Source organism: Panthera pardus, unplaced genomic scaffold (assembly GCF_024362965.1).
Source record: "Panthera pardus isolate Hobbes unplaced genomic scaffold, ASM2436296v1 HiC_scaffold_18, whole genome shotgun sequence".
NCBI classification, from domain to species: Eukaryota; Metazoa; Chordata; class Mammalia; order Carnivora; family Felidae; genus Panthera; species Panthera pardus.
Window position 1 is genome coordinate 6930166 of NW_026526743.1, and position 14959 is coordinate 6945124.

The 14959-nt window shown below is 41.5% G+C and overlaps 1 long non-coding RNA gene across 1 annotated transcript; it reads right to left on the reverse strand.

Moving 5' to 3' along the window:
- Window positions 1-273: 273 nt before the first annotated feature.
- Window positions 274-10138, reverse strand: LOC128778009 (uncharacterized). The gene is made up of 3 exons (XR_008423320.1): window positions 9564-10138; window positions 7084-7193; window positions 274-1534 (listed from the first exon to the last, which is right to left on the reverse strand). It is a non-coding gene; the product is annotated as an uncharacterized LOC128778009 (long non-coding RNA).
- Window positions 10139-14959: the final 4821 nt, after the last annotated feature.

The window sequence follows — 14959 nt, forward strand, 5'->3', positions numbered from 1 at the left end:
CTCCCCGCTAGGCTCCCCTTCACCTACAGATCCAATATAATCTCACCTGGTGTCTAGGACTTTCATGGAAGTGACTAATTTTGCACTTCATGCTATTAACATGCTATTAACACATAGATTTTTTTTATGTGTTTTATGCTATTAACACATAGATTGTCTCTCCCTGCCTCGTAAATAATTGTCCCTGACAGGGTAGCGGGTGCATTTCAGAATTTGTTATAATGATTCTGTAGACAAACAAAAGGAATTCAGCAACAAATTGCCCCGTGGAAATCTTGGTTTTTAAATTTTTGGTAATCTTTATTTATTTTTGAGAGAGAGAGAGACAGAGCACGAGTAGAGGAGAGTCAGAGAGAGGGAGTCACAGAATCCGAAGCAGGGTCCAGGCTCCAAGCTGTCAGCACAGAGCCTGACGCAAGGCTCGAACCCACAGACTGTGGACTGTGAGATTGTGACCTGAGCCAAAGTCGGATGCTTAACCGACTGAGCCACGCAGGCGCCCCACCCCACCCCCGCCACGGAATTCTAAGCCACATCTTCTCAGTGCTGAATCATCAGCAGACCTCACACTGTGCTCCAGCATGTGAAAGATAATACGTGAACGTTTATATAGCAAACAAACACATTATTAATGCTTGGATAATATTTGCTTAGGTGATCGCCAATGCTTAGTTAAGACTATTTGTGAATGAATAGTAAATTGGTAACACACCACCAAGAAGATAAATTTGAGGGGAATTTTAAAGTAGAATTCAAGGGGGCACCTGGGTGGCTCAGTCAGTTAAGCATCTCACTTCGGCTCAGGTCATGATCTCACGGTTTGTGGGTTCGAGCCCCACGTCAGGCTCTGTGCTGACAGCTCGGAGCCTGGAGCCTGCTTTGGATTCTATGTCTCCCTCTCTGTCTGCACTCCCCCTGTTCATGCTCTGTCTCTCTGGGTCTCTTAAAAATAAATAAAAATGTTAAAAAAAAAATAAAGTGGAATTCAAGGCTCATTCTAAAAGTACAAAGTGATATCATAAATACGACTCACTTTCCTTCCCCACAGAGTACAGCAGTGAGTTTCACAACCTCAGTGACTTTCCTGCCGGCCCCGGGCTGTGTGGAGGGGCCAGGGGACAGAGCCTGGAAGGCCACACTGAGCAAGAGGGTGCATGAGTAGGCATCATTACCCTCCGCCTCTGTCCACATTTTGACACTGAAATTTTACAGGAAGCAGAACAGCTATTTCCCCATTTGTCAGTCCCTATAGTGGTCCCAAATGTGATGTGGACTTCTCCTTTCTCAGGTAACCATTTCTACGTGTCATAAGCACACAGTTGTGCATTGCAGGCGCTGTCCAAATGTGCCATCAAGTGAAGAGTGCCCGGAGCCAGGTTCAGAGCTGGACGGTCAGAAGGTTTGTGGTTCCTGCCCAGGTGACCGGCTCCCCCTGCACTTTGGTGGTAGACGTTGAGTACCTTTCCTCACAGCTGCTGGTCACGGCTGGGGTGGTGAATGGAGAAGACCGAGGGCTGATGAGAAGGGGTAGGCTCTGCAGAGGAAGAAACCATGGTGCACACGAAAGAAGAAGTTTGTCGGACGGCACCTCACATTTAGATTCGGGATGTACATTTTGGGGTGGAGTACCACTCCAGCGACGTTGTCCTCATTTTTTCTTGGGATTTTTGCTTTCAGAACTTGCTTAACTTTGGCACCCCCCCCCCAGGTTTGTCCACAGTGAAGTTGCCATTAGCCCTTTGTAATCAGTCACTGATTTGTGGGGAGCTAGTTTGAGACTAGGTACATATCACGTTCCCCCATGAAATTTCCACCAGCTGATTCTGTCAGCCACTGACCATCATGCTGAAGCAAATGCCTTCTCTTCTCCCAGAGGTATTCATTTTTATATAAATAATATTGTGGATTTCACTGTTTTTAAATGCCTATGAAACATAGCTGGAGCTACTGGTATTTCTTTCTTTTTAAAAATGTGTATTTATTTATTTTTGAGAGAGAGCCCAAGCAGGGTAGGGGCAGTGAGAGACAGAGAGAGAGAGAGAGAGAGAGAGAGAGAGAGAGGAACCCAAGCAGGCTCCACACTGTCAGCACAGAGCCTGATGTGGGGCTTGAACTCATGAACCATGCATGAGATCATGACCTGAGTCAAAATCAAGAGTCGGCCACTTAATGGACTGAGCCACCCAGGGGCCGCTCCTAATATTCCACAATAAGCAGCGGCATCTGGGCTTTCTGATTCCCCCATATCTTCATATTGATATCTGATGTTCTTACAGCACCATTTTTTCTTCTCTTTACTAGTATGTTCTTTTCATTTAACAGTTCACCCTAAAATTCAGTTTATGTAAAGATAACTTTCTTGCAAAAGGGTGAAGTTGGACCACTTTCTTAACACCATGCACAAAAATACACTCAAAATGGATTAAAGACCTCATTGTGAGACCTGAAACCATAAAAATCCTAGAAGAGAACGCAAGCAGTAATTTCTCTAAAATTGGCCATAACAACATTTTTCTAGCTATGTCTCCTCAGGCAAGAGGAAAGTTAAATCGTTGGGACCACATCACAGTAACAAGCTCTCATAGCAAAAGAAACCATCAACAAAATAAAAAGGCAACCTACTGAATGGGAAAAGATATTTTCAAATAATGTCTCTGATAAAGGGTTAATATCCAAGATATATAAACAAACTGAGGGCTGATGGGGGGTGGGAGGGGGAGGAGGGTGGGTGATGGGTATTGAGGAGGGCACCTTTTGGGACGAGCACTGGGTGTTGTATGGAAACCAATTTGACAATAAATTTCATATATTGGGAAAAAAAAAGAATTTACACAATTCAACACCAAAAACACAAATAATCTGATTAAAATGGGCAGAAGACATGGGTAGACACTTTTCCAAAGACGACATCCAGATGGCCAACTGACACATGAAAAAATGCTCCACGTCACTCATCATCAGGGAAACACGGATCCAAACCACAATGAGATACCACCTCACACCTGTCAGAATGGCTAAAATCAACAACACAAGAAACAACAAACGTTGGCGACGATGCAGAGAAAAAGGAATCCTCACGCACTATTGGTGGGAAGGCAAACTCGTGCAGTCACGTGAAAAACAGTATGGAGGTTCCTCAAAAAGTTAAACTAGAATTACCATATGATCCAGTGATTCTGCTCCTGGGTATCTGCCCAAAGAAAATAAAAACACTAATTTGAAAAGACATATTTATCCCTATGTTTACTGCAGCATTATCTACAAAGGCCAAGATACGGAAGCAACCCAATCATGGATAAGGAAGCTGTGATGTGTACATAGACAGATACACACAATGGGATGTTACTCAGCCATGAAAAGGATGAAATCTTACCATTTGCCACAACATGGTTGGACCTAGAGTGTATTGTGCAAAGTAAAATAAGTCAGATAGAGAAAGCCAAATGCCATATGCTTTCACGTATATGCAGAATCAAATCAAAAACAAAAACAAAAACAACCCAAAAGAAATGAATAAGCAAACAGACAAAAAGCAGAATCAGATCTATAAATACAGAAAACAAACTGGTGGTTGCCAGAGGGGAAGGGAATGGGGGTGGGGGGTGGGCAAAAGGGGTGAAGGGGAGAGGGAGGCACAGGCTTCCAGCTGTGGAACGAGTAAGTCATAGAATAAAAGGTACAACGTAGGGAATCTGGTCAATGATGTTGTGATGGCATCATGTGGTGACAGAGGGCAGCTACACTTGTGATGAACACAGCCTATCATACAGAGGAGTTGAATCACTCTCTTGTGCACCTGACACTAATATAACGTTCTGGGTCAACTATACTCTAAAAAAATAAAAGAAGATAATTTTCTATTGTTTTTTACCTTTACAGTTTATCTAGCTCGATTTCCCACTAGCTCACCAGTACAAATAATGCTTCAATTGGTAACCTTGGGATATATCTTCTCATATTTTGGAGGGCATTTCCTGGGCAAAAGCGTAATTTGCATATGGTGTTTTGGTAAATAATGACAATTTCCCCTAAATGTGAACTGTCCAATTTCTTTTTCCACAAAAAAGCAATCCCTTTATTTAAAAAAAAAAAATTTTTTTTAACATTTATTTATTTTTGAGACAGAGAGAGACAGAGCATGAACGGGGGAGGGTCAGAGAGAGAGGGAGACACAGAATCCGAAACAGGCTCCAGGCTCTGAGCCGTCAGCCCAGAGCCTGACATGGGGCTCGAACTCACGGACCGTGAGATCATGACCTGAGCTGAAGTCGGACGCTTAACCGACTGAGCCACCCAGGCGCCCCAACAATCCCTTTATTTTAAGGAAATTGGTATTTCCCAAAGATATAGAACTTTGAGGGTCTGGGTTCAATTTTGCATTCCTACCAACAATATGAAAGCATTTCTGTTCCTTCTCAGATTTGTAAAACCAAGTTGGCAAGTTTCTATTTTTTGCCAAATAGAAAAAAATAACATTTTGGCTTAGTTTAAATTTGCATTTTTTATAGAAGTAAATCTGAACAGACTTTTGTGTTAAAGTGCCATTTTCTTTTTTTTTAAATTTTTGTGCTGTAAAAGAGTGTTCATTTTCATGGAAAATATTAAAATTAATTTGGAAAAGAATAGAGCACAGGCATTGGATTATTCCTTTTGTTGTTGTGAAATATTCTGAATATTTATTTTTATTATTTATTTTTTTAAGTTATTTTTATTTTTATTTTGGTATTTTTAAAAATTCCATAATAGTTAACATACAGTGTTATACTAGTCTCAGGTATACAATATAGTGATTCAACACTACTATACATTACCCAGTGCTCATCATAGTAAGTGCCATTTTAATCTTTTTTATTAATTTCCTATTCACATAGTTTGCCATGTGTCTATTTTTCTTCAATAATTGACATCCACATATATAATGTTCATATACATGTGTATGCATATACATATAAATATATGCAGAATTTTTGATATATGTTATACATATTTGATTTTCCACCTATGTTTTGATTTTTTCTTATTTTTTGTATCATGATAAGAAGTTTATTTTAATTAAAAAAGTTTTTTTAATGTTTACTTATTTTTGAGAGAGACAGAGACAGAGCACAAGCAGGGGAAGGGAAGAGAGAGAGGGAGACACAGAATCTGAAGCAGGCTCCAGCCTCTGAGCTGTCAGCACAGAGCCCGATGCGGGGCTTGAACCCACAAGCCGTGAGATCATGACCTGAGCCGAAGTCAGACACTTAACCTACTGAGCCATCCAGGTGCCCTAAGATATGTTTATTTTTATGTAGTTCTATTTCCATTATTTTCTTGGCACTACATCTGCATTTTGAGTTATGTTTTATTTTTTTTAATATTTCTTTTCTATTTTTCTCAGCTTTATTGAGAATTGGCATATAACTGAATTACATCTTGAAAGTCATGTTTACTTCACATGCCTTTGTGGGTCATTTGTTCACCTATTTTATGTTTAGGGTTTTTTTTTATGTTTGTTATTTATTTTGAAAGAGAGAGAGAGAGAGAGTGAGAGAAAGTACGTGAGCACGGGAGAGGCAGAGAGGGAGAGAGAGAATCCCAAGCAGGCTCTGTGTTGTCAGCGTGCAGCCCACACGACCCTGGAATCATGACCGGAACAGAAATCAAGAGTCTGATGCTTCATCGACTGAGACCCCCAGGTGCCGCCTAGTTTGCATTTAGATCTCTGTTTTATCTGGAGTTTCATCTGTGTACCGTGTGACCTATGGGTCTAATTTCATTCCTTTCTGCCCAATCCCATCTTTGCCCCAGTGAGTTGATACACCATCTCGTTAGTATCTATCACATACTAAATTTCCATATGCCCTGGAGTCTACATCTGAACTTTATATCACGTTGCTTTTTTCTGTTTATCATTGTGTCGACAGCAACTTGTTTTAATCACGTGGTCACTTTGGTTGAGCCAGCCCACTCCTACGTCCATACCTGCACTTTGCTTTTTTCCTCGCTCTTCTTCCGTTTTCGTTTATCTGTGTGAACTTTCGTATCAACTTGCTTAGTTTGAGGAGAGCTCCTGGGTATATTTTGGGGACTCAGTCACATTTATAAATTCGCTTACAGGGAACTCACACCCTTACTATGCCCAGTCATTCCATCCAGTGATAAAGGCACGTCTCTCTTTTTGTGCAAGTCAATTTCTGGTACCACTCAGAAATGTCTGAAAGGTATATATTTGTGTGTGTTTCAAGCTATGCACATGGTGTAAAACATCCATTCCTTAGAATTTTCTCATCTTGCTGTCATTGGTCTTTAGGGTAAAGTTGGGATTTATTTGTGTGTATGAAAGCTGTTGGTTCCTACAAATTAATTTCATAACAGCTAACACATTTGATATTTTTTACTGCTGGGTGACTTTCACCATCGGGTCTCTAGGGCTTTCCAGGTCACTTCACTTCTAGCTGTGCACTCTCGCTCAATATCTTGCCCTCCTCACCCACATCCTTGCTGTCCAATTCCCTAAGAATTATGCACTCAAATTCTCCCTGCTCCTCAAATTCTTCAAAGAACTGGCTCATCCCGCCTTTCCAACTCTGTTTTCCACTTGATATCCCCACCAGAGTAGAACCACCATAATTCATGTGAGGGCAAGGTCTTGCAATGCAAAGAATTTCAGTAAAACAAACAAACAAACAAAAAAAAAAAACAAGAAAAAATGGCTAGAGTCCATTCTAAGTGTTTTAATACCCACCCCCTTGGTTTTTGTTGGCAACCAGCCTGGTTTCCGGGCTCACAGAATGCAATGAAAAATTTGTGGAAATGCAAGAATTGTAAATACATGTCTAATCTGGACAGTGATGTTGCAAAATAGGAATCCAAAAGTACAAAATAGTAAGAAATGATAAGAATACGTGCTTTCTCTCTCTTTTTTTTTTTTAAGTAATCTCTACACCCAACGTGGGGCTCACACTCATGACCTCAAGATTGAGAGTCACATGCTCCTCCACCTGAGCCACCCAGATGCCCCTGTGAAAGTTTCTTTAAGAGCTGATAGAACCCAATAACATGCTGAGGCAGGAGGCCCTTTGGGTATGACCCTTTCTTTACCTTGGCCTTCCAGAAAATTCTTAGCCAGATGAATGTGGGTTCCAACGGGGATAGCCTCAAATGATGTGGTGTTGTGGTCTGTTCCAGGCTACCGTTCAGCTCTATTCTCCCTAAAGGATGATGGGAATTTCCCATTTCAGAACCGAAACAGAAGTTGGGGGGGGGGGGGGGGAGAGGAAGCAGAGCTCAAAACAAAAATGAAATAAATTCTATCTTTGGGTTCAGAAGGCTGTGGAAATCGAGGGTTTAGCTTTCTAGGATTATGGGAGCAAATTCCAACGTCTTTGGTGAAATGACTGGGTCTCTGAAGACATTCAAAGTAAAGGGAACAATTGACCAGTGAGCTCAGTGCAGCCTGAGGTGACTGTTTATGAACCCCGAAAAGTGGAAATGCCCTCAATACTCATCTTTCAGTGAAGATATGGTCAAGCCAGCTCTGGTTAGAGACAACCTCCAGCCAGTTAAAACCAGAATTAAGGACATTTAAGCATCTGGGAAGAAACACACCATACTGAGCAAAGAGGTGAGGGAACAGAGAGGGATGTGTATTTATGGGTCATCTCAATTTTGCATTACTCCCATGGAGAGAAAAGACTAGCAACAAATACCAGGAGTAATACAGGTTGGTTTGAATTGTAAGATTATCAGGTTTTTATTTCTTCTTCCTACTTTTCTGTGATTCCTGAGTGTTCTGTGATGAACGAACTGTTTATATAAGATACAAATGTATGAATAAAAAAAGGAAATTTGTAGAAGGTCCAGGAGTCCAATGAGCACACACTGCATGAAATCCCCTGAATTTACATGTTAAAGCAGCCCTATTTCATTTCCCTCTGGTTGACTGCTGACTTCATATTAGATCTGCAGGTTTTAGAAGCATGTCCATGGGTACCCCATCCCAAGGATACTCATGAATCTTCACATTTGGTGTGGGGACTTCCTCTGAAGCAATGTCAACCCCAATCCCTAGCTGGGGAGAACCTTAAAGCAATAGGGGCTGGGAGCCCATAAATATATTCCCAAGTGTCTCATCATTTGGAAGGAAAACTCTGGATGGTATTCTGTTCTCTCTTGGAGATGCTGATAAAGTCTGGTCCACATGACCTACTGTAGCAACCTTAGGAAAGAATCCCTAATTCAGGAACCCCTTTCCCCATCTTATTCTTTCTTTCTTTCTTTCTTATTTACTTATTTTTATTATTTTTAAATGTTTATTTTTTTGAGAGGGAGAAAGAGAGTGTGTGTGAGAGGGAGACACAGAACCTGAAGCAGGTTCCAGGCTCTGAGCTATCAGCACAGGGCCTGACATGGGGCTCGAACCCACGAACCATGAGATCATGACCTGAGCTGAAGTTGTATGTTTAACTGACTAAGCCATTCAGGTGCCCCATCATCCTTGATGCCAAAGAAACTACCTGCACTAACATATTTGCCTTAGGCGCTGATTTTAGAATCACTAACACTAATTCAAGAACTAGAAAATTCCATGAGGTTTCTCCCCCCAGTGACATGACTGCTTCTCTAATTGCTCAAGATTCCTCACCATAACTAGCCCAAGACGTCTTCTTACTGATTTATTCACCCATTCACCATTCAGTAAGTCTTACTCCTGTTCATTTCAGAAATATCGAAACATGTCAACCCACAGCCACCAAATGAAGAGATAATGTTGAGCAAAGTGGATATATTCTCTGCCCTCGTGGAAGATCTGGTGTCACTGAGAAAGCCCAATTAATAAAACAATTACACAAATAAGTCTAATGTAGGAACCAGGATTAGTCCCATGGTGGAAAGTTTTAAAGCAATAGGACAACATAAGGTAAAGAGATAACCTGTTTTATGGATTCCAGATTGAAGGTGATGAGGGAAAATTATTTAAGTTACAGCTAAATGCCAAGCATGAATTGATATTATAGGAATTAAGTGACGTTAAGAGGAAGAAGAAAGCTCATCACAAGTGCCCTCCTCAGTACCCATTACCCACCTAGCCCATACCCCCACCCACTTCCCTCCATCAACTCTGTTTGTTCTCTATCCTGAAGTGTCTCTTGTGAAGGGGGGGGGGGGGGGGGGGCGGCGGCAAGATGGCGGAACAGCATGGAAGGTTTTTGTGCAACCCTGAAATACAGCCAGATCAACACTGAACCATCCTGCACACCTAGGAAACTGATCTGAGGATTAACACAACAATCTGCACAGCCTGAATCACAGAATTCAGCAGGTACATGGCACGGAGAGCTGAACTGGGGGAGAAAGTCACCGAGGGCAGGGAGCTGTTTGTGCTTGCGGAGAGAGGACGGAGTTAGGGGAGAGTACAGGACGCTTCCCCCCACCCCCAATGCCCGAAAGCGGCTGGAGAGAAAAGAAAGTGTATGCAAGGGACTGAACAAAAAAGGGAGAAAGGAGAAGGAGAGGGTTTAAATTCCATTAAACTCTGTAAACAGGGGGAGCGCAGAGTCCAAAACTCCGCAGCTGCATACCTGGTGGAGCTCTGATGGGAGGGGCGAATACCCAGGAGCAGAGAGCGAGGTCCTCAGGCCACACGGGAGGCTGTTCCCCTTCTGGGAGGAATCCCCACGGGCAAAGGTCCCAGCGGATCCTGCAGAACCACCACATTCGCTGGTGCTGGAACAGGGCCGTTGGGGGTGAAGCCTGGCGCCAGATGTGAGTTGTGATTTTCCAGAATCCCTGAAACGCTGCTGCTACATGCCCCCGTGAACTTTTTCTGGGGCGGGCTGGCACCCGGCTGCGGTCTATGGGCGTTGGCAGCAGCACAGTCTCGAGAACGTTCCCGGGGCGCCCGGCAGGTGAGACCCTCCCGCAGAAGGTCTGAGCGGGGACAAAGTCGCAGTCCCTCAGAAGTGACCGGCGGGAAACAGCCGCGTCTGAGATAAAATTCAGGAGGGAGGAGCTGCCTGGCAACCTGACAGCTTGCTCACAGATAGTGTGGAAGCGGGGAGTGGACGGAAGCCGGACACAGAGGATGAGTGCGCGATTGCTGGCGGGAGAGAACAGAGTTCCGATACAAGAGACCCGCTAGCTGGGTGACGCCATTTTTGCCCCTCCGCGCATGCGCACACACGCCTAGGTGCGCGGCAACATCCACCCCAGTAAGCTAAGCAGCGCCATCTAGTGGAGAACCGAACCGTTACATGAAGCCCCGCCCAACTGCCAAAAGCGCTCTGCAGGAACAACTCGAGTCTCTCCACCTGCTTAGTTTATGGACTACAAAGTGCTTCATAGTTCAACATCTAGGGGAAACTGATGTAATTTCAATCGTATTTCAGTCTGTTTGCTGGTCCATCTATTCAATTTTTTTTTTCTTTTCTTATTCTTCAATACAGAAAGAGAAAAAATTTATTTTTATTTTCCACTTCTACTAAAAATATTTTTCTTTAATTTTTTCTACTATGTTTTTTACTTTTTTGTAAATTTTTCAAATTCTATTTTTTTACTTCCATCATTTCATTTTATTCTCTTTCATTGTATTCATTTTTTTTTAAATTTTCAAACATTTTCCTTTTTTCTTTTCTTTTTTTAATATTAAATATAGTTTATTGTCAAATTGGTTTCCATACAACACCCAGTGCTCATCCCAATAGGTGCCCTCCTCAGTGCCCATCACCCACTTTCCCCTCTCCCTCACCCCCCATCAACCCTCAGTTTGTCCTCAGTACTTAAGAGTCTCTTATGCTTCCCTCCCTCCCTGTAACTTTTTTTTCCTCTTCCCCTCCACCATGGTCTTCCATTAAGTTTCTCAGGATCCACATATGAGAGAAAACATATGGTATCTGTCTTCCTCTGCCTGACTTATTTCACTTAGCCTGATACCCCCCAGTTCCATCCACGTTGCTGCAAATGGCCAGATTTCATTCTTTCTCGTTGCCAAGAAAAAATCTGTTTTGAAGAACCTCCACTGTACCCCAATGTTTATAGCAGCACTTTCAACAATAGCCAAATTATGGAAAGAACCTAAATGCCCATCAACTGACAAATGGATAAAGAAGATGTGGTTTATATATACAGTGGAATACTACTTCGCAATGAGAAAGAATGAAATTTGGCCATTTGCAGCAACGTGGATGGAACTGGGGGGTATTATGCTAAGTGAAATAAGTCAGGCAGAGAAAGACAGATACCATATGTTTTCACTCATATGTGGGTCCTGAGAAACTTAACAGAAGACCATGGGGAAGGGGAAGGGGTAGGGGAAAAAGTTACAGAGAGGGAAGGAGGCAAACCATAAGAGACTCTTAAATACTGGGAACAGGGGCACCTGGGTGGCTCAGTCGGTTAAGCATCCAACTTCAGCTCAGGTCATGATCTCGCGGTCTGTGAGTTTGAGCCCCGCATAGGGCTCTGTGCTAACAGCTCAGAGCCTGGAGCCTGCTTCAGATTCTGTGTCTCCCTCTCTCTCTGTTCCTCCTCTGCTCATGGTCTCTCTCTCTCTCTCTCTCTCTCTCTCTCTCTCTCTCTCAAAAATAAACATTAAAAAAATACTGAGAACAAACTGAGGGTTGATGCGGGGTGAGGGAGAGGGGAAAGTGGGTGATGAGCATTGAGGAGAGCACCTGTTGGGTAAGCACTGGAAACCAATTTGACAAAAAATTATATTTTTTGATATTATAATTCAGTGGTCTGTCCACCAAGAAGATCTATCAATTTTAAACATTTATGCTCCAAATGTGACAGCACCCAAATATATAAATCAATTGATCACAAACATAAAGAAACTCATTGATAATAATACCATAATGGTAGGGGGCTTCAACATCCCACTTACAGAAATGGACAGATCATCTAAACAGAAAATCAACAAGGAAACAATGGCTTTGAAAGACACACTGGACTGGATGGACTTAACAGATATATTCAGAACATTTCATCCTAAAGCAACAGAATACACATTCTTCTCCAGTGCACATGGGACAGTCTCCAGAATAGATAACATACAAATAAGCCCTCAACAAGTACAAAAAGATCGAGATTATACCATGCATATTTTCAGACCACAACGCTATGAAACTCGAAATCAACCACAAGAAAAAATGTGGAAAGATAACAAATACTTGGAGACTAATGACCATTTTACTAAAGAATGAATGGGATAACCAAGAAGTTAAAGAGGAAATTAAAAAGCACATAGAAGCCAATGAAAATGATAACACTACAGCCCAAAACCTCTGAGATGCAGCAAAGGCAGTCATGAGTGAAATATATAGCAAACCAGGCTTTCCTAAAGAAGGAAGAAAGGTCTCAGATACACAACCTAACCTTACACCTTGAAGAGCTGGAGAAAGAATAGAAAATAAAGCCCAAAACAGGCAGAAGACAGGAAATAATAAAGATCAGAGCAGAAATCAATGCTATTAAAAAAACCAACAACAACAGTAGAACAGATCAATGAAACCAGAAGCTAGTTCTTCGAAAGAATTAAGAAAATTGATAAATCCTTAGCTAGTTTGATCAAAAATAAAAAAGGAAGGATCCGAATAAAATCAAGAATGAAAGAGGAGAGATCACAACCAACACAGCAGAAATAAAAACAATAATGAGAGAATATTATGAGCAATTATACGCCAATAAAATGGGCAATCTGGAAGAAATGGACAAATTCCTAGAAACATATAAACTACCAAAACTGAAACAGGAAGAAACAGAAAATTTGAACAGACCCATAACCAGTAAAGAAATCGAATTAGTAATCAAAAATCTCCCAAAAAACAAGAGTCCAGAGCCAGATGGCTTTCCAGGGTAATTCTACCAAACATTTAAGGAAGAGTTAACACCTATTCTCTAGAAGCTGTTCAAAAAAAATAGAAATGGAAGGAAAACTTCCAAAGTCTTTCTATGAAGCCAGAATTACCTTGATTCCAAAACCAGACAGAGACCCCACTAAAAAGGAGAACTATAGACCAGTTTCCCTGATAAACATGGATGCAAAAATCCTCAACGAGATATTAGCCAACTGGGTCCAACAATACATTAAAAAAATTATTCACCACAACCAAGTGGGATTTATACGTCAGATGCAGGACTGGTTCAATATCCGCAAAACAATCAATGTGATTCATCACATCAATAAAAGAAAGGACAAGAACCATATTATCCTCTCAAGATGCAGAGAAAGCATTTGACAAAATACAGCATTCTTTCTTGATAAAAAAAAAAAAAACTCAAGAAAGAAGGATCATACCTCAAGATCATAAAAGCCATATAGGAAAGACCCACTGCTAATATCTTCCTCAATGGGGAAAAACTGAGAGCTTTCCCCCCTGGGATCAGGAACAAGACAGGGATATCCGCTCTCACCACTGTTATTCAGCATAGTATTGGAAGCCTTAGCCTCTGCAATCAGACAGCACAAAGAAATAAAAGGCATCCAAATCAGCCAGGAGGAAGTCAAACTTTCACTCTTTGCAGATGACATGATACTCTTTATGGAAAAGCCAAAAGATTACACACACACACACACACACAATCCTGCTAGAATGGATCCATGAATTCAGCAATGTTGCAGGATATAAAATCAATGCACAGAAATTGGTTGCATTTCTATACACCAGTAATGAAGCAACAGAAAGAGAAATCAAGGCATCGATACCATTTACAATTGCACCAAAAACCATAAAATACCTAGGAATAAATCCAACCAAAGAGTGAAAAATCTATACACTGAAAACTATAGAAAGCTAATGAAAGAAATTGAAGAAGACACAAAAAAATGGAAAAAGATTCCATGCTCCTGGATAGGAAAAACAAATGTTGTTAAAATGTCAATACTATCCCAAGCAATCTACATATTCAATGCAATCCCTATCAAAATAACACCATCATTCTTCACAGAGCTAGAACAAACAATCCTAAAATTTGTATGGAACTAGAAAAGACTCTGAATAGCCAAAGGAATGTTGAAAAAGAAAACCAAACCTGGAGGCATCACAATTCTGGACTTCAAGATGTATTACAAAGCTGTAATCATCAAAGACAGTATGGTACTGGCACAAAAAACAGACACATAGATCAATGGAATGGAATGGAGAGCCCAGAAATGGACCCACAAGTATATGGCCAACTAATTTTGACAAAGCAGGAAAGAATATCCAATGGAAAAAGACAGTCTCTTCAGCAAGTGGTGCTGGGAAAACTGGACAGCGACATGCAGAAGAATGAACCTGGACCACTTTCTTAAACCATACACAAAAATAAACTCAAATGGACTTTGATCTTGGCTGCAGCAACTTCTTACTCAACACGTCTCTGGAGGCAAGGGAAACAAAAGCAAAAAGGAACTACTGGGACCTCGTCAAAATAAAAAGCTTCTGCAGAGCGAAGGAAACAATCAGCAAAACTGAAAGGCAACCGACAGAATGGGAGAAGATATTTGCAAATGACATATCAGATAAAGAGTTAGTATCCAAAATCTATAGAGAACTTACCAAACTCAACACCCAAAAAACAAATAGTCCACTGAAGAAATGGGCAAAAGACATGAATAGACACTTCTCCAAAGAAGACATCCAGATGACCAACCAACATATGAAAAAAATGCTCAACATCACTCATCATCCGGGAAATACAAATCAAACCACAATGAGGGGGGTGCCTGGGTGGCTCAGTTGGTTAAGCATCCAACTTCAGCTCAGGTCATGATCTCACAGTTCACAAGTTTGAGCCCCGCATTGGGGTCTGTGTTGACAGCTGAGAGCCTGGAGCCCAATTTGGATTCTGTGTATGTCTCTCTCTCTGCCCCTCTCCTAGTCACACTCTGTCTCTGTCTCTGTCTCTCTTTCAAAAATAAATAAACATTTAAAAGAAAAATTTTTTAAGCTTGGGACACTTAGCAAGGTCACCTCCTTGCTGGGAAGTGATTATC